Raw genomic sequence first — 24,534 nt, 5'->3', positions numbered from 1 at the left:
TCTGTGTCAGCTTTCATTATTGGTTGGTTCAGAGGGTTTCTGTCGTGCGCTAGCCACATCTTGTGTACGCCGGAAACATACTTCGGTTGGGTCCCTGCATCTTTTTTCATCCGATTCCTTCCACATTATTGGCCTACGGGTTACACTCGTGCTAGATTGATGGAGGATGCCTTAATGCCTTCCTTCTAGTGGATCTTTCCCTATCGACTCCGACTCATTGCTCTGGGGCAAATATCTAGAGTCCATTTGGCAGTACCTTGGGGTTTGCAGTCATTAGTGGAAGATCCTTCACTATCGACAGTGGGAAACCATCATTGTCTCCTGATCGATAGATTCTTACAAGTGTTCGACTTCAGCTCATCTATTCACACTTGTTAGATTGTACTGGGTACCTTGACGCTCATTATCATTATCGGTGAGTAGTCTCGCATTTGTTAACGATATACATCAATGACCGGTAATCAAACGATTTCTCACATGGTCGACTTCAGATCATTTATTCCCATGGTGTAGAAATGTACCACGGCAGTCAGTGAAGACCTCAAGTTGTATCAGCATTCATTGGTTCACTTGACAGTTGCTCCTGTTACTGCTAGTTGATACCACTCCACTTTATATGTTGCAGTCAGTCATGGTGACATTCTATATGCTGGCACCTGAGTTTGTAGTGTAGTACAATCCTATTCCATCATGTTCAGTTGGTACCTTTTGGGATCAGTCTTTGATATCAGTGATCCGCTGCATCTTTCAGCATCATTGACAGTCTTATATGTGATATTCAGACATGTACTTGCTCCTTATGATCAGATGATCCATTATGTATCTTCCAGTCATTTATACTTGTATACTTAGTGGATCCACTTGTACTTGATATGGGGACATGCTTTACTTTTTCTGAGCATGGGTATGCCCGCCTCAGACAGTGTTTCTTTCTGATCTCCTTTTGGTAGCTTGGCAGGCTGAATTCTGGTGAAGTCCTCCTCGGTTTCTCGAAAATACTTCCTTTCCATGTACTTACATAATATATTTCGGCCATCATGTTCCCCTTCTGACCTCATATATTAGGGGGCATCTGTTATAGCTCCAAATCTCACTCTTATGGTTTGTGATGCTGCACTCATGGCCTAGGGCAACCCCTCCTTCCAGACTGTAGATCATTGGGAAGGTATGTTTTAATAAATGATTTGGTGATGTTTTAAGCAATAGTTGTAATCTTTTCTTTATTATAAAGTAGGGAAAATGCAACGAGAACGAGTCTAAAATAATCCAATCACTAACAGTTGTCTTCTCTGCGCAGGAAAAGGTAAAAGCAGGAAGGCGCAATACAAAACGAGGATTTGACGAGAAGATAACGGCTGTCCCTCCAGTTCTAAATAAGGTTCAGACCAGGTCGAGTAAATCAAGGAAGATCAGTCCGGAACGAGATGAAGGACTGCCAGTTCGGAAATACAGGCCGAGTAAAGGAAAGCGTTAACAGTTTAGCGGATCCCTCAGGATCTTCGATCCTGAGGGATCGCTATGATCAATCGTTTTGTCGACCGATGAACTCCGCCGTTAATTGTATAAAAGGAGGGTAGCATTGAAAACTAGGGGGACTCTGGGGGTATCTTTAACTTTCTGTTCATGAATTCTATTGTCAGTTGAACTCAGACTATTGAGTCTCTCTGAGACTTAGTTTTGTACTCTTATCGATGCGTTAATATAATATTTTGGCGTTAATTTATCCGTGCGTCTGAAGTAGCTTACGGCAGTGCGCCATTGGAAGCTTTGGGCCCGGCTCCAACGGACACTGGCTGATTGTACCATTACAATTCTGCTTTGTGTGGTTTGTTTCTCATAATCTGTTATGGTTGCATGTTGTTTCATATTTAGTCATCTGTAGCTATCCTGTTATAAATCTCTGTGATAAGTTCATATCATACTTTCAGGATTCTTCGCATACTGTTGATCTGAGTTGTTTGCATTAGTTACATGATTCATAAGTAGAATATTTCAGCTACAGGTGATTGGGGTTAATGGATTGTTGGTGACTATTGCAGATCGTATACATACGATTGACGTTTCCTGTCTTTAATGATTTACTGTTCCATTTGATATATATATGATTGACGTTTCCTGTTTTAATAATTTGCTGTTCCATTTGGTTAAAGCTGCAAACCTGTATAAACGATTGCTTTCCTTTTCGTATGCAAGTGTGTGCCAAGGATTGGAAGTGTAGACCTCGCGAGACTTAGTTTCTTTACTGCCGTTCCATTTACTGCTGTTCCATTTATTGCCGTTCCTTTTATTGCTGTTCCATTTTTGAAGATTGCTGTTTCATTCTGTTTTCTTGCTTGCGTTTATTGAAGTGGCATGAGAGGAGGTTCAAGACTGTTGTGAGATATAGCAAACGCTATAATGCTCCCAGATCATGATCCATACTCCTTCATCAGTTTCTAGAGGGATAGGTTATTGATTCCATACCCTCGACCGATGAAGTTGCTGCGTGTGTGATTTCTTTATGCAAAAGTAATTTAGCATTAGCATCCGTTTACTCTTGTATTCTTTAGATCTATACTACGAGCATTATCCTGACAAATAGCCTCAAATTAAGATGTCCCTTACAATAACAAAACACTCCCGGATTGACTTGTAATGTGAGATAACTAGAGGTGAAAAAGACCCTTGTTACAGCTCCACATTTTGGCGTCGTTGCCGGGGAAGGGGCATAGCCATTTGTTTTTTTTAACAGGGTAGTGTGTGAATCTGTTAGGGGAGAACTGGATTTTAAAAACGGGAGGTAAGAACCTGCGTGCGGAGCATGTAAAAGCCCTGCTCCACCGTCCACTTTCCTAGCAGAATTGATTTAATTGGAGTGCATGACTAAGCAGAAAAAGCCAGAAAAGAATCAAAAGCCTCCATCCAAAATCGAAAAAGCCAAGGGGTCGGCGACCCTTGGACGAAAGACCTTTATAGACGAAATTTACAAGAAAGCCGGATCTCCGCCATCAGTAGGTTATAAGAAAGTAAACTCTAAACAACCTGCTAGTTCCCTTCAGGCCTCAGAATCACCATCTGAAGCCTTTGCGGAGGTGCACAGTCAGACAGAGGAGCAGGACTTTCAAGAGTTTGACAATTCGACTCCTGGACCAATGCACGAAGGAAATTTTAGCAACCTTTGTGAAGGAGAAGGAGAAACAGGGGAAATCGAGGAACCTAGATCTCCTATTGAACCAAACCAGCCTTTAAATAGTCCGGATAAAGGAAGCGCTGCAAAAATCCTTGTTGAGGGAATTCATTCACCTCAGACCGTAGGGGCCATCATTATCCCTGATAAAGGGAGTGCTGTAAAAACAGTTCCTGCTAAGACTACCCCTCCGCAACCAAGGAATACACTATTGGAAATTCCTGAAGATTACTGGCATATATTTGATTCCATGGCGCAGAATCAGCCAAATACCCAGACCTCTACTTTGCAATATCCCATAGTAGATTCTGCTGCGAATGCGCCAATGAAGGCAATTCCGCTTCAACATATTCCAACGTTTCATGGACTCACATCAGAAGACCCTGATGCGTTTCTATTCGAATTTGATGTGTTATGCAGGGGATACGATTACACCACTGATCCCCAGAAGCTAAAACTGTTTCCCTCTACCTTGAAGGGAGCAGCTCTGAGATGGTTCATGGGTCTAGGAGGTGGAGTCATAAACAATTGGGACGAAATGAAAGCGGCCTTTTTAAAAAAATATCAGGATTACTGTAGATCAAGAGAACTAAAGGATGAAATCTTTCAAATGTCTGCCAGACCAAATGAAACTTTAGAAGAATATGTAGAACGTTTCCAATATAACTTGCAGAGATCTCCATATGCATCGTTACCTCTGCCCGATAACGTGTTGAAAACTGCATTGATTAGAGGTATGAAGGAGCAATGGATTGAAACGTTGAATATTATGGGAAAAGGAGACATTTATCAGGAAAATTTTGCTGACATCATTGATCTGTGTATCAGGAGCTCAAGAGACAGCACACGAATAAAACCAGCAGAATATGATCGCTTCACTAGAGACAATCGAACATCAACAGAAGGAGTATCACGAATGGAACTTGGAAATCTGTTAGAGAATTTTAAAACTGATATCATGGGAACATTGACCACACAGCTTGATATTGTGCAGGCTAAACAGAAGCAAGCAGAGGCGGAACAGAATCTGGCAATTTTCTGCCCACGGTGCAGGAAGAAACATAGCCAGAAAGAATGCCCGCTTGATACAGTTCAAATATGTGCTATTTGTACCAAGGACCATCCGACTGAAGGCTGTCCCTCGCTCCCTGGTTTAAAGGCGGTGTACAAAGAAGCAGAAGAGGAACCAGAATCAGCATATTTTATCAACCAGCGTCGTCAATGGCAACCTAGGCAACCTGGTATGTTTCAAGATCCCTCCTCTTCTTTTCAATCACCGCAATTTAATGCTCAGCAACAGAATATGTGGCAGAATCAGTCTCAGCACCCATTTTCAAATTGGCCGCCTCAAATGTTTCCTACTCCGAACCCTTGGATGAACCAAGCTGGTTGGCCAAACTTTCCTTATCCTCCGCCATATTGGCCAAATAATTCATATCCTCCGCAGTGGACCCCTTCCACTTCGCAAAGTTCACCCTGGCAGAGCAACCGGCCAAGATCGACATATCAAACGCCAGGATCAATTCCGCTCCCTCAACCAACTCTGCCAGCCTTGCAACAAAATCCCCAGCCCAACCTAAGACCGCAGCTCCCAGCCCAACCCAACCCGAACCCAAATAATCGACCAGTTCAATCTCTTCAAATTATAGAATCTTCCGAGATTGAATCTGCTCTGCAGGAGTGCAATGATCTTCAGTTGAGATCTGGGCGAATAATAGAAACTGAGGGACATAAAACCGCGCATATTGAAAACCAGTTACCGATAGAACAACCGTCACAACAAGAAGAAGTAAGTAAAGACCAAGTTCATCAGCAAGAACTTACATCTTCTCCACCTTTCCCAGAACGACTGGCCATTCCGAGACAAATGCAATATCCGGATTTTGATATTCTGGGAGAACTCCAAAACTTGTATATACGAATTCCATTCCTTCAGGCTATACAGGATATCCCCATATATGCAAGAACCATAAAAGACCTGTGTAGCAGAAGAACAAAAAGAAATATAACACCTCACCCTAGAGTCCAGGTAGTCGGCACCTTATCCGACCTCTTATCAGGAAAAGAAACACCAGTTAAATATGAGGATCCTGGAAACCCAATTGTCACTGTTCAAGTCTGTGGGCAGACCCTGACCAACGTTTTAGTAGATCTAGGGGCTGCAATTAACATCCTGACAACATCAACCTGCCAGAAGCTTAGAATCACATCGGTAGAACCTACTTCCACTTTACTAGAGCTAGCTGACTGATCAGTAATAAGACCAGAAGGCACCTTGTATGATGTCATGGTTTCAGTAGACTCTTGGGAATATCTGACCGATTTTCTGGTCATTAATCCAAAAACCCGACTAGATGGACATCCGCTAATTCTAGGTAGACCATGGCTCGCTACTGCTGATGCCTACATTGGATGCCGGCAGGGAAACATGACTATAACCAGAGGACCGGATATCAAAAATTTAATCTTGTACCCGCCAGCCCAGCCAAGCATCACACCTCATATACCGATGACCAATCTGCGCCCTGCCTCATATATTACTGATAATATTAGACCACCATTAACAGTTCAGGAAGCGCTAGATTTTAAAGATCAAACGGAAGATGATGCCATCAACAAATTCATTAATCAAACGGAGTCCACATCATATACACAATGCTTTATGATAAAAGCGGCATTTGATAACGAATTAGAGGAAGATCCTCTAAAAGATGACAATGACCCAAATATACCCGTAACCTCTGTTGCCAACAGCAAAGTAATACAAATTGAACCGGGCAAAACTTTGAACATTAACGCTAATCTGACATCTGAGCAAGAGACCAAACTCATCCAGCTCCTACGAAAGTATCAGGAGGCATTTGCTTGGGACTATCCCGATATGAAGGGGATTGATCCCCAGCTATGTACACATCGTATCTATATCGAGAAAGATGCAAGACCAGTTCGCCAACCACAGAGAAGACTCAATCCCCATTTAAAAGATGTTGTAAAAGATGAGCTGCAGAAATTATTAGACGTTAATTTTATTTATCCTATTTCTGACAGCAAATGGGTCTCCCCACTTGTGGTAGTACCTAAAAAGAACGGGAAATGGAGGATCTGTGTTGATTACAGAGAATTAAACAAAGCTACACAAAAAGATCACTTCCCTCTTCCTTTCATAGACCAGGTATTGGACACCTTAGCAGGCAAGAAATTTTTTTCTTTCTTGGATGGCTTCAGCGGATATAACCAGATTCAGATTGCCCCTGAAGACCAGGACAAGACCACCTTTACTTGTCCCTGGGGAACGTTCGCTTACCGAGTCTTACCCTTTGGATTATGTAATGCTCCGGCTACATTCCAACGGGCTGTTCTTAGCATCTTCGCAGATTTAATTAATGATGGATTGGAAGTCTATATGGATGATTTCACACCATATGGAGATGACTTTGATCCAGCCCTGGACACTCTCGAAAAAGTTCTAGAGCGTTGCATTGCTACCAGGCTTTGCTTGAGTCACGAAAAATGTTACATGATGATGACAGAAGGACTCATTCTGGGACATCACATCTCAGCAGCTGGCATTCAGGTAGACCCGGCTAAAATCCAAATACTCATGCTTATCCCAACCCCCACTAATCAAACAGAGGTACGCAGTTTTCTTGGTTTTTCTGGGTATTATAGACGATTTATACAACATTATTCACGTATTGCCGCACCTCTACATGCATTAACTGGAAATGTTGATTTTTTGTGGACAGAAAAATGTGATCGAGCCTTCACTGAATTAAAAAAATTGCTATCTACAGCTCCAGTTCTCAGAGGACCTAATTGGAAGTTACCATTCCAGATTTCAACCGACGCCTCAGACACAGCAATCGGTGCAGTGTTGGGCCAAGAAGAAGAGGAAAGACCATACGCTATTTATTACATCAGCAAAAATTTGGCTTCGGCTGAATTAAATTACACTGTCACCGAAAAAGAATTTTTAGCTGTGATACATGCTATTAATAAATTTAGACACTATATTACAGGCTATCCCGTCATTTTGTATACAGACCATTCCGCTATTAGGTATTTAGCAAATAAGCCTGTTACAAATGGAAGAATAACCAGGTGGTTGATCTTGTTGCAGGAATTCGACATTACAATCAGAGACCGACCAGGGAAGGAGAACCCTGTAGCTGATTTTCTTTCACGAATACCAAAATCAGTTGAAACAGCAGCAGTTGAGGACCAATTCCCAGATGAACACTTATTTGCAGTTGCTGTTCAGACTCCCTGGTACGCTGATGTGGCTAATTATCTTGCAGTAGGTAAGCTTCCAAAACATTTAACTCCCAACGAACGGAAACAGATCGTTGCGAAAAGCAATCGATTTTCGTGGGTTGGGGGCTATCTATTTCACACAGGCGCAGATATGGAAATCAGAAGATGTATTCGAGAAGACGAAATCTTTGATATCTTGAAAGCCTGCCATGACGGGCCATGTGGAGGACATTTCGCTGAACGAAGGACAGCACACAAAGTATTACAAACGGGATATTACTGGCCTACAATCTTCAAAGATGCCAAAAAATTTGTCCAGGCCTGTGATAGTTGTCAGCGTATAGGACGACCTGGCCCAGCAGACGAAATGCCTTTGCGGCCTCAATTGGTGATCGAACCTTTCGAACGTTGGGCTCTGGACTTTGTCGGACCCATCAACCCCCCATCAAACCAAAAAACTTACATTTTGGTGGCAACTGAATATGTTACCAAATGGGTTGAGGCGGAGGCATTACCCAGAGCTACAGAGGAGTCGGTAATTCAGTTCTTGTTCCATTTGTTTGTACGTTATGGTCTCCCAAGGGAAGTGGTTACAGATGGAGGACCACAATTTGTGGGACATAAATTAGCTGCAATGCTCAATAACCATCACATCCATCAGAAAATTACTACCCCATACCATCCACAGGCAAATGGGCAAGTCGAGAACAGTAATAAGATAATAGAGTCCATTTTGACAAAAACTGTTGCTTCACACCGCCGCGATTGGGCTGCCCGACTACCGGAGGCACTGTGGGCTTATCGAACCACATGGAGAAGTACCACTGGCTATTCACCATATCACTTAGTGTTTGGAAAGCAACCCATTTTTCCTATAGAATTTGAGATCCAAACCCTGCGAACTGCCCAGGAAGTCGGATTGGATTTAAGTGAAGCACAGAAAAATCGATTACAGCAAATTAATGAGTTGGACGAAACAAGGCTCGCTGCATTACATAATACAGCACTCATCCAGCAGCAGCGAGCCAAATGGCATGATGCGCTCATCAAAAACAAGATATTTCACGAAGGAGACTGGGCTCTGTTATATGATTCTAGATTTCAGGATTTCCCGGGGAAGCTTCAGACTCGATGGTTGGGACCATACGAGATTCAAAAAGTCCATGACAATGGGACCCTTACTTTGATTACAATCGATGGATCTGGATATACATTTAAGGTAAACGGCCACCGAGTTCGTCTGTATCGCAAACCGCTCACTCGGGAATCATTTTGCCAGCAGTTACGCCAAGATACTAACATCAAGATTATGGGAGAGGAAGCAGAAACTTCCTCCCCTATAGATGAGTAAGAATTTCATTCTTTATTACCACATTTTGTATATAAGATTGTACATTTTGTATATATGTTTCAAGTGTGTGTTTTGCTGTTCCTTTTCAAAAGGAACAGCATTGGTGTGTTTTGCTGTTCCTTTTCAAAAGGAACAACACTTGTGTGTTTTGCTGTTCCTTTTCAAAAGGAACAGCACTGGCGTGTTTTGCTGTTCCTTTTCAAAAGGAACAACACTTGTGAGTTTTTGCTGTTCCTTTTCAAAAGGAACAGCACTTGTGAGTTTTTGTTGTTCCTTTTCAAAAGGAACAGCACTTGTGAGTTTTTGCTGTTCCTTTTCAAAAGGAACAGCACTTGTGTGTTTTGCTGTTCCTTTTCAAAAGGAACGGCACCTTTGAATTTTTGCTGTTCCTTTCCAAAAGGAACAACACTTTTGAATTTTTGCTGTTCCGTTTCAAAAGGAACAGCACTTTTGAATTTTCTTATTACGTTTTAAGGAGCAACATTTGTGTGTTTTTTTTCAATCTTTTTTTTTAGCAAGCAGCATTTGAGTGATTTTGTTATCTTAGGACATTGCATCAAAAAGAACCCTCCCACCCTCCCTTGTAAGGAAGAAATAGTATGCCCTTGTCCTTTCTATAAGAAGAAAACATTGTCTCGAGGCCATGAGTAGCAGCTATATATTTATGCAACAAATATAAAAGGCATGATATATCAAGATCAGCACATCATAAATCGCTATCTATAACAGCCCTAGTATTGATACAACAAAGGAAGGAACCATACACTCATCATTCTTTCAGCCATAAGTCTCATCTCCTCTGCCCTGTTGGAAAACTTTATCATGTTACGTTCCTACAATTTTCTTTATTATTACTTGGGAATAAGAATAGAAAATTTATATCTTCCTATTGGGATAACAAGACTTCTTCCGCCATTCCCACTCTTAAGGAGGGCTGAACCACCCTTATGTGTAACTATACAAGAGCAAAAGTCCATCTCAAAAGAAAAAAGCAACAGCAGAACCAAAAGAAATTATTTGTCAAATGCAGGATAGGGGGTTTCATTAAGAACCAGCCTACTATGATCATAAGATTGGAAGCGAAGTGGCATTCCCATCATGGCCACCACACCAGGGATATGGTCCAATAGGTTCATTATATAAACAAACCTTGGAACAGGGGGTCTCATCACGAGCCAGCCTGCCCACGTTTCGCGCCTCTCTGGTGAATGGCGTCATGGTTATCTGGTCACCAAGCCAGCATGATGGCCTGCATGTTGACAAGAATTGCTCTTCAAAACTACACAAAGGACTATGGTTCCGGGGTGAAATAAACAACTCTGCCACGGTTATAAACACCGGTCGGCAGCAGAGCTCTGTTAATGGTATCGGAGTCAAAACATATACACCAATTTGGATCTTATTAAATCTTTCTTTCTATCCTTGTAATAATTATATCTTACACCTCAGTGGATGCGTCACATGAACATTTATCATTACCAATTATGGCAAAGGCATTGACTATGACAATCTCAGACTTTCCATGAGTGTTAGACGTCCTATCCTTATGTTCTGCATCACATCACGAAGGCTTATGTTAAACGCGATCTATCTGTCGCATCGATCTCGGTATTTCTTTGTCTAATCTGAAACATGGCAAAATTTTAAAAGCTGCTCCATTATGACTCGGTGATGGGATGACCGCCTTCTTCTATTTGACGGCTGGGGCAGCCTATCATTTCGCGCGGGGGGGAGGTGACTTCATTACTCCGCCGGCCACGTGTTAACACATCATTCGGAAATGATATGATACGGAGGTACGATATGCGTTAACGGCATGACAATGCTATTTTTTGAAAAAGTTGTTATTTATGATCAATTATTCATGCATGCTCTGTATCTTTTCTTTTTGCCGCAATTACGTTCTTTGCATTGCTGTTCCATCTAGACCCTGAAACAGAACCATGGGAGGAAAGTCTATCAGAAGTGAGCCGAGCGAGCTCATAGTCTCCGAAGCCGCTCGGAAGATCTTAGAAAAAGCAGGGCGGTTAACTTATTTTGGCCGCCTGCGCAAATCAAACGAAATAGTGGCCATGGAGTTCCTGCAGAATTTGCAGGAAGAACACTCAGTGGTAGGTGGGAAGCAGATAGCAGTCACGAAGGAAATAATCGCGGAAGTAACCGGATTACCAGACTTAGGTCCAATATGGACGACAAAGAAAGAAAGACTGCAAAAGATCGTAGAACTCTTCCAAGATGAAGGGCAGGAGCTGCAGCAGGAAGTTGAGTAGAGGATTCCTCGAGAGAAATATGAGGAGCTGCAGCAGGAAGTTGAGCAGAGGATTCCTCGAGAAAAATACGAAGAATTGCAGCAGAAGGCTGAACAGTTAGAGGAACAAAGGATCCCTCTGGAAAAACATGAAAAACTGCAACAGCAGCTGAGAAACATGAGTGAATCGGAGAGTCGGGCTTTCGAAGGATGGCAGAAGGAGCAGGAAAAGGTTGCTAAGGTAACACGTCGACTAGATGCTGTTATTAAACAAATGGACACTGTATGTTCGTTGTATGATGATGTCTTGACTTGCAGGGCCCCCGCGAAGAATTATGCTTTATTCCTCCTTGAAAGATACTTAAGATTGAAAATAAAAGCTGTCAGGGCAGGTGCCCCCATTCAGATTAACACTGTTAATGATTTTATTGATTGTTGCAAACATTATGGGGTTAAGGTCCAATGATTATTATGTGAATTTTATTTGCACAATATGGTGCTTGAGCAGGAAACCGATCTAAACCCTGGCCCCTTTGTGGGGGATATACAGTTGCAAGCCTTTGTTTCATTTGGGGTCAACCAGTTAAAATGGCTCAGGGCTTACAATGCTTTTCAGAGGCAGGAGCACAACCTAGATCTATGGGTCAGGGCTGAGCCTCGAGATCCAGTTCGCCTATGGCAATCACACAAAAGCCTTATGAGAAACCCTGACGTTATGAAACTACTAGGACCCATGCATGAGGAGTTGATTCGAAATAGCTTAGAATACTTCCTGGTTATTAAAGATTCCGCCTTGGAGGCTGCCAAATTCCGTTATCGGATTTCCACCCCAAGCATCCAGCTCAGGGAGCCCTTCAGATATGAGAACTTTGAGCTGGCTGCTGAACGATTGCCTTTTTATGGCCAGTGCATTCTGCAAGCTGGACCATCATGGTTAGGATACCGGTTCCGAAGCCCAATTATCTGGCACCCTGCACCGGGGTACCAGGCCTTGTATAATATGCCTGCAGAACAGTTGCATTATTTCTTTGATAATCTGGTTGCCTATCATGGTTGCAGACCCCCTCATGAAGTACCCTCTCCAGCCTATTCTCTTACTGCTCTCCATGTTAATTATAACGGTTTCATGAGGCCATGAAACAGAGTAAGTCGGGGGGTGTGTAGAGCATTGGGAAGGTATGTTTTAATAAATGATTTGGTGATGTTTTAAGCAATAGTTGTAATCTTTTCTTTATTATAAAGTAGGGAAAATGCAACGAGAACGAGTCTAAAATAATCCAATCACTAACAGTTGTCTTCTCTGCGTAGGAAAAGGTAAAAGCAGGAAGGCGCAATACAAAACGAGGATTTGACGAGAAGATAACGGCTGTCCCTCCAGTTCTAAATAAGGTTCAGACCAGGTCGAGTAAATCAAGGAAGATCAGTCCGGAACTAGATGAAGGACTGCCAGTTCGGAAATACAGGCCGAGTAAAGGAAAGCGTTAACAGTTTAGCGGATCCCTCAGGATCTTCAATCCTGAGGGATCGCTATGATCAATCGTTTTGTCGACCGATGAACTCCGCCGTTAATTGTATAAAAGGAGGGTAGCATTGAAAACTAGGGGGACTCTGGGGGTATCTTTAACTTTCTGTTCATGAATTCTATTGTCAGTTGAACTCAGACTATTGAGTCTCTCTGAGACTTAGTTTTGTACTCTTATCGATGCGTTAATATAATATTTTGGCGTTAATTTCTCCATGCGTCTGAAGTAGCTTACGGCAGTGCGCCATTGGAAGCTTTGGGCCCGGCTCCAACGGACACTGGCTGATTGTACCATTACAATTCTGCTTTGTGTGGTTTGTTTCTCATAATCTGTTATGGTTGCATGTTGTTTCATATTTAGTCATCTGTAGCTATCCTGTTATAAATCTCTGTGATAAGTTCATATCATACTTTCAGGATTCTTCGCATACTGTTGATCTGAGTTGTTTGCATTAGTTACAGGATTCATAAGTAGAATATTTCAGCTACAGGTGATTGGGGTTAATGGATTGTTGGTGACTATTGCAGATCGTATACATATGATTGACGTTTCCTGTCTTTAATGATTTGCTGTTCCATTTGATATATATATGATTGACGTTTCCTGTTTTAATAATTTGCTGTTCCATTTGGTTAAAGCTGCAAACCTGTATAAACGATTGCTTTCCTTTTCGTATGCAAGTGTGTGCCAAGGATTGGAAGTGTAGACCTCGCGAGACTTAGTTTCTTTACTGCCGTTCCATTTACTGCTGTTCCATTTATTGCCGTTCCTTTTATTGCTGTTCCATTTCTGAAGATTGCTGTTTCATTCTGTTTTCTTGCTTGCGTTTATTGAAGTGGCATGAGAGGAGGTTCAAGACTGTTGTGAGATACAGCAAACGCTATAATGCTCCCAGATCATGATCCATACTCCTTCATCAGTTTCTAGAGGGATAGGTTATTGATTCCATACCCTCGACCGACGAAGTTGCTGCGTGTGTGATTTCTTTATGCAAAAGTAATTTAGCATTAGCATCCGTTTACTCTTGTATTCTTTAGATCTATACTACGAGCATTATCCTGACAAATAGCCTCAAATTAAGATGTCCCTTACAATAACAAAACGCTCCCGGATTGACTTGTAATGTGAGATAACTAGAGGTGAAAAAGACCCTTGTTACAGCTCCACATAGACCTGGTCCTAAAATTTAAAAAACAGTGTTTTATCCCCTATACGCGCCATTGCCTTGAGTTAAACGCGTGTACACGCGGGTCTATGTATACCCAACCCGCGTGTATGTATTAAAACACTTAAAAAAATAAATAATTCCTTATTTTTTGGCGGAGATCGCGGGTTTTACCTGCTGATCACCTGTTAGTGCCCGTGGCCCAACTGTTCCCAACCAACTCCTAACTAAAAAACTACTTTGGAGATGGTATAAAAAGACATCAAAGGTAAGGCCTAAGGGAGAGAGAAAAGAAGAGCAAGATTATTATGCTGAGATTTTCCCCTTAGACCAGGTCTGAAGTCCTTGGTACCTTCTGCACTTCCCCCATTTTGCATAGGAAACCCTTGTTTCCATGTGTATTGGTGATCATTCATCCTTTATATCACCATTGAGTAAGACTTGGAAGGAGCTCTTGTTGGAGGCTTGAGGCTGGAACGAATCTGGGAGGAAGCTTTGCTTGGAGCCTGCTGAAGGTGTTTCAGGTGAAATCTTTCCGTTATATGTACTTTAATTGCCTTTATATAAAGAAACACGTCTTGGTTCCCGAAACAATATTTCTTTGTTCTTATGAGATTCTTGTCTTGAATTCTTATGCAAGTAGTTACTTAAAGATTTTTATAACTAACTTTATAGCATGAAGATGGTTTTCATATAAGTATTTGTCCATGTACTGTTGTGTTCTTCGATTTGTTTGTTTTACAGGTCAAAGGAGAAGAAGGAAACTCCAAGAAGGGTTTGGACCCTAAAGGCCTTCTCGAACGTAGGACCTTAGGTACGTACCCTAAACATTATAATTTTCTTACAGTAAAGATAATGGTTGTGTGTGTGTTTCTTTGAATAAGCAATTTTCAGTCTGGTAGAGTCTCAACCCAAAGGACCCTAGGGGTACTTTCCCCTCAACCACCAGGTTGAAAGGGAGCAGTCCCAACTCGGATAACACACAACACAAAAGGACATGCACAGTTTTCGGTGGAGTAGTCCACTCGGATGCGTCTGTCACAACATACAAGGTAATATAACACATACAACACTCACGGATTAGTTCAAGACAATTGCGATGGTTATTGCAGCAAGGTTCATGTGAAAGGTCTGTCTGATGTCCGGCAGAGCAGTTGACAAAGACAGGACAACATTAACAACAGATACAATGCATTTCCATTAATAGATGATGCATTAAAAAAAATGAATCTATTCATATGTAGAACACATGGTTAAAGAAACATGCATTACAAGTGTTAAAGATCAGTCTTACAACAAACACAACACATGTATGAAAATGTGTTGGCTTGTTAACAGGCTTCTAAATTAAGCGAAAGTTCCAAGAAACATCATTACACCATACAACACTAACCCTGTCAGCGGGGCATTAGAGCTACTACTTACTCCTCAAAGAAAAGATTATAGAATCTCTTGGCTATGTGGGAGGAGCTGAGGTGAAAAGTGCTTTTATTTATAAATGTGGAGGGTATATATAGCCAAGGGTGAAACTGACCCTTGTGGTTGTTTGAGTGCCCTCATGACTGCTTGGCTTCAATGACTTTTAGACTTACATGACTCTATGTTCAACAAGTGGGTCTCTTTGACTTCCACATTACATCACATTAGTTGACAACAAGTCCATAGTGGAGATGTTGGAAACATGACTCATCACATGACTCGACATGACTTGACATGATAATGCTGGTACATTCATGCTGCTATTGAGTGATAGATGTATTCATGGTGTATCATAGCTTCACCTCTACATGGTGAAGTGCATAGAGTCTTCGATGGTCCTTGGTTCACTTGATGAAGCTTTAGCATGTTGTTCCTTGCTTTCATGCTGGAAGGCTTGACAGGCTCACTTGTTTAGGAAGGTGCATGTTTGTCACGTTCATCCACTTCGCATGCTTCATTCATTCATCTGTTGGTGAACTTGCCCCTCTACATGTTCTGCCTTCGTTCATCCTGCTCATCCTCTTGACATGTTCATTGGTGTATCTATACCTACAACCACTCATGATGAGATGACATCAAATCCAAAACCTCATAGTTTACCATGACACATGATCATTTGGATGCAGGTGATTAGAAGAGGTAGTAGGGCTATGATGCAGGATGATGGCTCTAGGCAATTGCTGATTAAAATTGTGCAAGAGTCACTCAGGTATGGAGACAGAAAATCTGAGTCGACAATGACTATCTAAAAGATATGGCTCGGTTGGGAGGAAAAATTTCCTAAATTTTGGGAGGGACAGTCTGGGCTATAGGAGGGCAAGGCAGGCATGCTCTGTGCATATTCTGAAATGAACAGTTATCAGGGGCTAAACAGCCAGATTTGCACAATTTTCCAAAGGAACAGGTCGGGCTCCATGAAGGGTTAACAGGCAGGGATTGCGTAGTTTTTCTGAGGAACTACCCAGGAGACTGACGGCCAGAATTGTGCAATTCCTAGGGGAAACTTCTAGTTTGTTGTTGGGTCATTGGTAGCCAAAACTACATAATTCCCATAGGGAACTTCCAGTTGGCTACTGGGGTCACTAGCAGCCAAAACTGCACAATTCCCACTAGGAAGTGGCAGTTAGCTGGGAAAAATGCACTGAGGCTAGGAGGATAGCTTTTTGATCATCTCTGAATAATTTTTGAGTTGAGATAACTAATGGGGAGCAAAATTCCTACTCATGACCACTGCACAATTTCTGAGATGAACAGTGAGTCGATTGTCCAGGTCACTGACTAGGAAAACTGTGTAATTTTCTGAAGGAGAGAGGGATGGGAACATGGTGTTTGTCTGACCAGTTTTCACAATTTCCTTAGTTATTTGAGTGGGTGAGGTCAGTGGCCTCTGCACAAATTTGGAGGGAATTCAGTCTCGGGGTGATAGCTAGGTCCGGCTGTCCCGATGACCAGCATGATATTTGATTGGATTGCTTGCGGGCAGCGCAGCTTAGAAGGACTAGGTTGGTGCTTTTGCATTGTTCTAGTTGACAGTCGATTGAATTGAAAGCAAGGTGATGGTCTAGCTGTTAGTGAGGAGTCTGGTCGTTATAACTTCAACAAAAATGACTAAGTGTATCAACATTCAAAAGGTGCATAGGTGATCATATGAACACACACTCACATGACTTGACGATGAAATGACCAAACCATCCAAACACACATGTTCAACATGACTGACCGATGGTGCAAGCAACAAGCAAGACACTTGTGATTGATCAATAATTGATCTAGACAATGCTTGCATGACAATGAATGTGACTCTGTGTGTGAGTATGATAGATGCTTTCATGGCGAACACAACAAACACATACGAAGTGAAGACTTCGAGCATAACCAAAACATGGTTTCAAGCATGACTTGGACATCAACATGGAGGGAATTGAATGCAATAAACAAGCAAGGCTAATGTAAAGACTCACACGAGCTCATAGAGTGAACCGAGTGTTTGCAGCCATCAAGGGAAACTCTTTAAGGGAGGCTCTGAAATTGGTGCAGGCGAAAATTTTGGAGGGTGGTTGTAGCCGCTACAACACCAACCCAGGAAAACAACATTGACAAGTAGTAAAATGGATTTTGAGGTATCTCAAGGGTACCAGTCATTATTGTTTATGTTTTGGTCATAATGATACTGTGCTTGAAGGATTTACAGATGTAGATATGGTTGGAGCTATGGACACCATAAAGTCCACATAGGTTATATCTTGGGTGTAAAGGCTACAAAGAATAGTAGCTCTCTCTACAACAGAGCAAAGTACATAGCTACAATAGAAGCTTGAAAAGAGATGTTGTGGATGCAATGATTCTTATGGGATATAGGAATAAAGCAAGACAAGTATGTGTTATATTGTGATAGTCATAGTGCCATTCACTTGGCAAAAAACCTAGGATTTCACTCAAAAACCAAGCACATTGACTTAAGGTACCATTGTATTCGACATGTATTGGAGGAAGGATAATTATCCTTGGAAAATATCCATACATATAAGAACCTTGTTGATATGCTCACTAAGATTCTACTAAGAAATAAACATGAGTTATGTAGAGGCATGGTAGGAGTCGGTGTGACTTGATTCATGATTCTTCATTCATCTTCAAGCACTAGGAAAATGTTAAATGTGAAGTCGTAATGAAGACATTGATGTTGTCTTACACTGAAATTTATTTATGACACCGTATTCAGCCATCACCGCCACACCCATGCCAAACCTAACACTTCGACTGCCACCCACCACAAATGAATTTTTGGCTTCGCTACGCAGCCATGAATTTCACATGAGGAGAAATCTAAAACTATTCTCGCATCTATACATTTGTATTTTCCTCTACCTAAGAAATGCAAGAAAGGCCAAGGCCTATAATAGAATAAAACTTGTGATTTATTTTCTCCATTCTTGTCTCTGTCTTGTGTTCTTCCTAATTCTATTGTCTAGTTAGATCTTTGTTTTGTTTGCTTTGTCCCTCTGAACCCATCATGCTATGCCAGTAAACTTATGATGGAATCAAATTTAATGCTCTTTCCACCACTCGTACCACATCTTTGTTATTACCATGTTAGCATCAGTTTTAGAATGCATCCAAACTCTACGATTTCCCTTTGTATTATGAAGTGACATATTAATTATCCACCCTTCACTCTGGATACCCTTTGTTATTTATGCTTATGATTATACATGTCATTAACAATTGAAAAGTAAAAATTGCAAGGCATCGCTTCACGTGCTTATATTACAAGAGAGAGATCAAGAAGTACATAGAAAGAATAAATTGATAGAGCAAGATTGGATAAAGGAAAGTAGTGTAAAAATAAAGATAATGGGTTTTTTTTCAGATTCCCATATTGACAAAAAAAATATGAGATACTAGGTTGTTATCAGGAAAATATATCATATATGGAGATGAAAGAGATTTGGGACGTAGTTGCAAGGGATGAAGGAGAAATGGCCGGATTTGGAAAAAGGAAAAAGGAAAGGCATGCCACATATAATCATAGAGAATTACTTTGGTGGTTTGTAAAGAATGGGTGGTTAGACATAATGCTAGCTACTTCCCCCAACAAAAGAGTAAATCATGTTTTTCGTAACATTATCAAACATGCACAAAAAAGAATTTTAGCCAAATATGGAGAAGGACACTTTATTGCGAGAGTATTATCTGTGTTTATTTTAAGACCATATGATAAGTACATTGATAAGATACAATAATCATTCAAATGAACTCTATTCCACATCCAACAAGGGTGTCCTCTCTTCAATGAGGAAAGTGAGGTTTCGACATTAGTACCCCACATTCCCCTCATAGATCAACACATTCTCACATTGTCCGCTAACCCAAAATATTTTTTACACGATGAGATTGACAAGTTCAAAAAATTTATCTTCGACAACTACATTGAATCAACAATCCACTTTGACAAATAAAAATGTATCGATTATATAAGTGTTGTGGATAAAGAAATTCAAAGAAATGTCAATTTAACCACTCAATATTGGGGAAGGATGGAACATATTTATGACAGATACTATATGGGTTTCCCTAGCCAAATCAATGATGCAATTGACCATTCTGGCCAAAGAAATGTAGATTCAACTAGTATCTGTTCCTATAAAGATTTGGAAGAGATGTAACACCTTTATGAAACCCACTATATGGGCATCCCTAGCCAAGGCGCTTCTACAAGTGATCATTCCAGCCAAATCAATGACAATTCAACCAATATCTATACCTATAATGATTAGGAAAGAATGAAACATATTTATAACAACTACTATATGGGTATCCCTAGTCAAGGCACTTATGCAAGTGATCATTTCAACAACCAAAGAAATTTCAATTCAAACACTATCTATCACTGTAAAGATTGGGAAATGATGGAAGATATCTGCAACCACTATATGGGAAGCCCTCGCAAAGGCGCATCTACAAGTGATCATTCTAACCAAAGCAATGCCAATGTTAATTCAACTAGTGTCTATGCATGTAAATATTGGGAAAGAATGGAACATTGTTATGACAACAAGTATATGGCAGCTCTGGATAACTTGCTTTTGCAAATGGTCATTCCAAGGAAAGAAATTTAAAATTCAACTATTATTTATGCCCGTAAATATTTGGAAAGAATGGAATATGTTTATGACAACTAGTATATGGCCTGCCCTAGCCAACTAGCTTCTATAAGTGATTGTTCCAGCCAAAGAAATTTCAATTCAAACAATATCTATGCCTATAAATATTGTGAAATAATGGAATATCTTTACGAAGCCCACTATATGAGTAAAACTAGCGAACCCACTTTTGCAAGCAGCCATTCCAACCCCAAAAATTCCAATTCATCCGGTAGTTATGCATGTAGATGTTGGGAAAGGATGGAACATATTTATAACACCCACTATATGGGCGATAGTAGAGGAGAATTTGAGACAACCACTTCTGATAAAAAATAATATTATCCATGGAAATCTAGATGAAAATATTTTTATCTATCTTGACAACCATGACAATTGTATGGGCGCTTCTCCTTTTGTTCATTATGATTGTTCAAGTTGAAATGGAACCTTCAATGACCCTCAATTTTAATTTTAATGATTTTTGATGGCTCATCTTAATCTATATAGACAATTCCTCCTCTTTCTCCTGTCGATGGTCTTGAATGACTGCATCAACATTGGGGGAAACCACTCGGTCGGGAACTTAGAACAGATCCTTTTCCATTTGGGATGATGGCTGAGATTGGAATTATGGGAACAATTTCCCTTTCTATATAACTTATATGAAATGGAATGAATAAAAAAATAATGTTCTAATATAGCTAGAAACTGAAATACAGATTAATATACTATTATTTATCCTGGGTATGCTGCTAGTATTTGTGATTATAAATATTTTACAATTATTACAACAATGTAGATCATCATGTAACTATGAATTTAATGCAAAGAAAGATAACTAGTTTAATTAAGTAGTTAAATAAATTAGTTTGTTAATTCCCCACATATACTAAGATCTCGTTGCTCATATATAATTTCTAATTTCAATCAAATGTATCAATAGCGATAATGAACGATTGTTTTAACTCATATATTATGAACAAAATCAGAATTACATTCTAATCTAAGCAAAAGAACAAGAAAAGGATAATAGTACTCGATATATCATTGATCTTCTCATGACAAAAAGGTGATGGTTCAACTTCACATTAAGAAAAACTTTAGTTACAATAGTGTAGCTTAAGCTTTCTCCTCCAAAAATTTAGAACCCCTTCTCCTATCAAAGGGAGGCAATTTATAGTCTCATAACAAAAGACAAAGATAGGAAATAAAATAACAACTTCAAGAAGTATCAACTAAAAATAACTAAAAGGAACATATTTGGAATCAGTTATAATAGATTTTCTATGCTTGGGAGGAATACTGTCCTCTGATCCACTATTGTAGCTCATAGATATCAATCAAGTTCTTCAATTTAGGTGGAGACATGGGTTGTATCTACATTTGGCTTGTGAATATCACATCTCTTAATGCTAGAATAATTTGTGTGGTAGTGTTTGATAAGCATCGAAGCATAATCCAGTGACTGTGTGGTTTCACTAAAAACTGCCAATGACTATCCAAGTTGGTCTTGGTAATTTGATCAATAATATTGGCTCGTTTCTTGGAGAATTATTATCATGTTTCAGTCAGCAATCTGATATCTAGTAACGTTCCTCCAGGACAACTCGAGATGAGATTAGCTTGGAGCAAATTATCATTGTTTGCTTCAATAATATTACTTGAAATATCATATACATGATAAACTATTTTATGTGCCTACTTAATGTGAATTTCCCACTCTCTGAAAACAATCTCTTTATGATATTCTTCAATTTTAGGAAGATTCGCTAATCTTCCATCTACACTTTCTTGCCATGTCAATAAATCAACAATTTTCTCCTCTATATCTTCAAAGAAATTTTTAATATCAGATAGTTAGTCTACCGGGGAGGCAGTTGTTTCGCATTGAACATGAATAATTGGCAAAATAAAATCTGTTGTTTGGCAAGAAGAGTATTCAACTCTTTAGCCTCCTTCTTAAATTTAGTCAATTCTGGATTGAGACTTAGATATTCAATCCTTCTCTGCAACTCTTAAATTTTTTAATCCCAACACTGTGTATCAACATCATACTGGACTCTTAAAGAGTCAAACTTATGTTGAAGCTCTGCCATCTGCACCTGCTAATGTTCTGTTATCTTTTACTTTTCAGTTTCAATGCTCTTTTCTAACAAAGAAATTCTTTCTTCTTTCTCCTTAAGAAAATTTTGAACCTATGTGGCTTTGTTAATAGTAGCTGAGGCATAGGCACTTGTAAATTGGGTAATCCTACCCAATTCCTGTATAGGAGTTTCTATGGATCCTTTCCATAACGCTTCAAAATATTCATTGTAAAGAACTAGTGCCTAGGACTGGTAAAGCTTTATTTTCTTTCTCTCCCTCTTTACCAAATCTTTGTTCTGAGATATGTAAAAAATATCCAGTAGATAAATCTATTTGATTATTAAGACAACCTCGGAAGAAGGGAATGTCAGTATAATTTCTACATCTTTATCGTCCAAAGGCTTCTCGGGAGTGTTTGTTGTTATCAGAGTCTGTTTAGGATTATTGAGAGTGTCTTGAACCTTCATTTGTGGAGAAGTCTTAACAACTTGAGACTCATCAGCCTTAGAATTGCAAGCTTGATTATATTCTTCCCAAATTTCTTCTAACCTAGTATCAGGCACAAAACCCTCTACCTGAGAAAAATAAGAGGAAATCGTTTCTCTTTGTTGAGAAGGATAAAGAAATTGTGTAGAATTAATAATTACAACATCGACAGGAGTAGCCTTCTCCTAAGGAATTTGTAATGAATCCGCATGAAGTTTTGCTACCCTAGAGGCCCTATCTTGAATGAATTGATTCATTTCCTCAGGAGTTATTTATTTCTCTGCTCTTTGTGCAACCATTGAATAAGAAGAAGCTCCCTTAAATAAATCATCAAACTTATCAGGCTTGTGGACAAAATTTCTCATACCTGATGCAGTTGTAATATTTTTAACCACTTGATGAGGATCATACTATCTGTTGAGTATAGTATGAAAAAAAGATCCTGAATGGCCTTTATTTCAATCACTGCATTCTTATAATTTTCCAAATAATATATACCAAATTGGGTTGGAAAGGAATGCCGCATATTTCTATTTGATTCCTTCAAACACCTTAGAAATACCATTACCCATGGTTTGATAAGAAACATCCCTAGTAAGAAGTATAAGGGAATGAACATAGGTAAAACATGAGTATTGGCTAGACTTCCATATACCTTGATATAGGTTAATGATTCTTCACCAAACTAATTCCATACTTGGAGAAGACCAGTTTCAACCTTTGGAGACATCCAAGGAGCTCTTTTATCAAAGATAACCTAATATGTTGGTAACATGACCCCATGGTATATTTTATAGAGTGTTGTTGATATTTGGAATCCAAAATAATATCATGATAAATATAAATAGGTGTTGGGTCTTCCATAGTCCACTTCCAACCCATATATGAAAAGTCCATGGAAAAAGACAAAGCATCCATGATATAAGAACTCATATAGAAATATGCGATTATATTCTCAGAAACTTTATGTTTACTCTTAAAAACCAAGATATGGGCAGCTAAATTATCTAAAAATATAGTAGCCCAATAAAAAATCAACCCCTATAAAGCCCTGTTTATAATAAGTACCAATTAGTCAAGAAATTTTTGTACATTAGGTTGTGCATAAAGCCTACACATCATAGAAACTATCTCAGAATAAGGACGAGTGAGAGAATCTACAACATACTTACTACTTTCTTCTCACTTGTGTTTGTTTGGATCCTTTCTCGACTCTTTAATCGGCTTTGAAGCATGTTCATGCTCTTTAAGAAATTCCTCAATGTATTTCTTATCATATTTTCATTGTGGCTCATGTAGATGTTAAATTCACCACAATTCCTTGTTAGCAAAAGACCGAATGACTATGTGATTATTTGTAACAATTCACCTATCAGCAATACTCAAATTATCTACGACCCACCGAACCATATTGGTATAGGGAAGAATTTTAGGTCTGGTTGCAATTCTTTGTAAGAAGGAATTCCCACATCATTTTAGGTTGTGTTTGAAAGTGGAGTAGAATCATCACCAGTTACTGTCTTATGAGCAACCCTGGGTCCTCCATATTCAAAGTGTTTGTACATTGCTTCCCATGAATATTTTCTGGAATATTTAGTGCAAATTATATTGAAAAACAACCTTCGCATAACAGTGTTTCCTTCCATGCTTTCAATTTAAGAAACGACAGATTGTTGCTATGCTGCAATTTTCTTCTTTCCCTTCCTTTGACATCTCTTCATTGTTATGGTGATCAAATATTGGCTGTAATGGAAAACATAGAGATGAGCGAAACACTTCTTTTCAGATGATACTTAGTGAAAAAAATGAAATTTTACAATACCAATCTTTTATTTAAAGTGAATCTTCACATAATTGAGGTGGAATGAAGGCATTTAAAATTTCAAAAACCATAAATCTCCATTATCAAACTTTAAGTGCATGAGTGTGAAATCACATGGGCTCACCACGTCAACACATCAAAGTAATTATATTGGAGGACTGTATTAGAAGGTTACGATAATGAAAACTTCTGATGAGGAAAGGTTCCGATATAATAACGGTCATGAAAGATATCAAAAGAAAATTTATGATGAAAGAGGTGCAAGGAATATTGTGGAAATCATATCGGAGGTTTCATATCAAGGGTTTT

The sequence above is a fragment of the Pinus tabuliformis genome, chromosome 2_2 (genome assembly GCF_031772625.1).
Source record: "Pinus tabuliformis cultivar Carrire ecotype Pingquan chromosome 2_2, CPIR1, whole genome shotgun sequence".
In the NCBI taxonomy this organism is placed as follows: Eukaryota; Viridiplantae; Streptophyta; class Pinopsida; order Pinales; family Pinaceae; genus Pinus; species Pinus tabuliformis.
Note: the sequence above shows the minus strand (reverse complement) of the source record.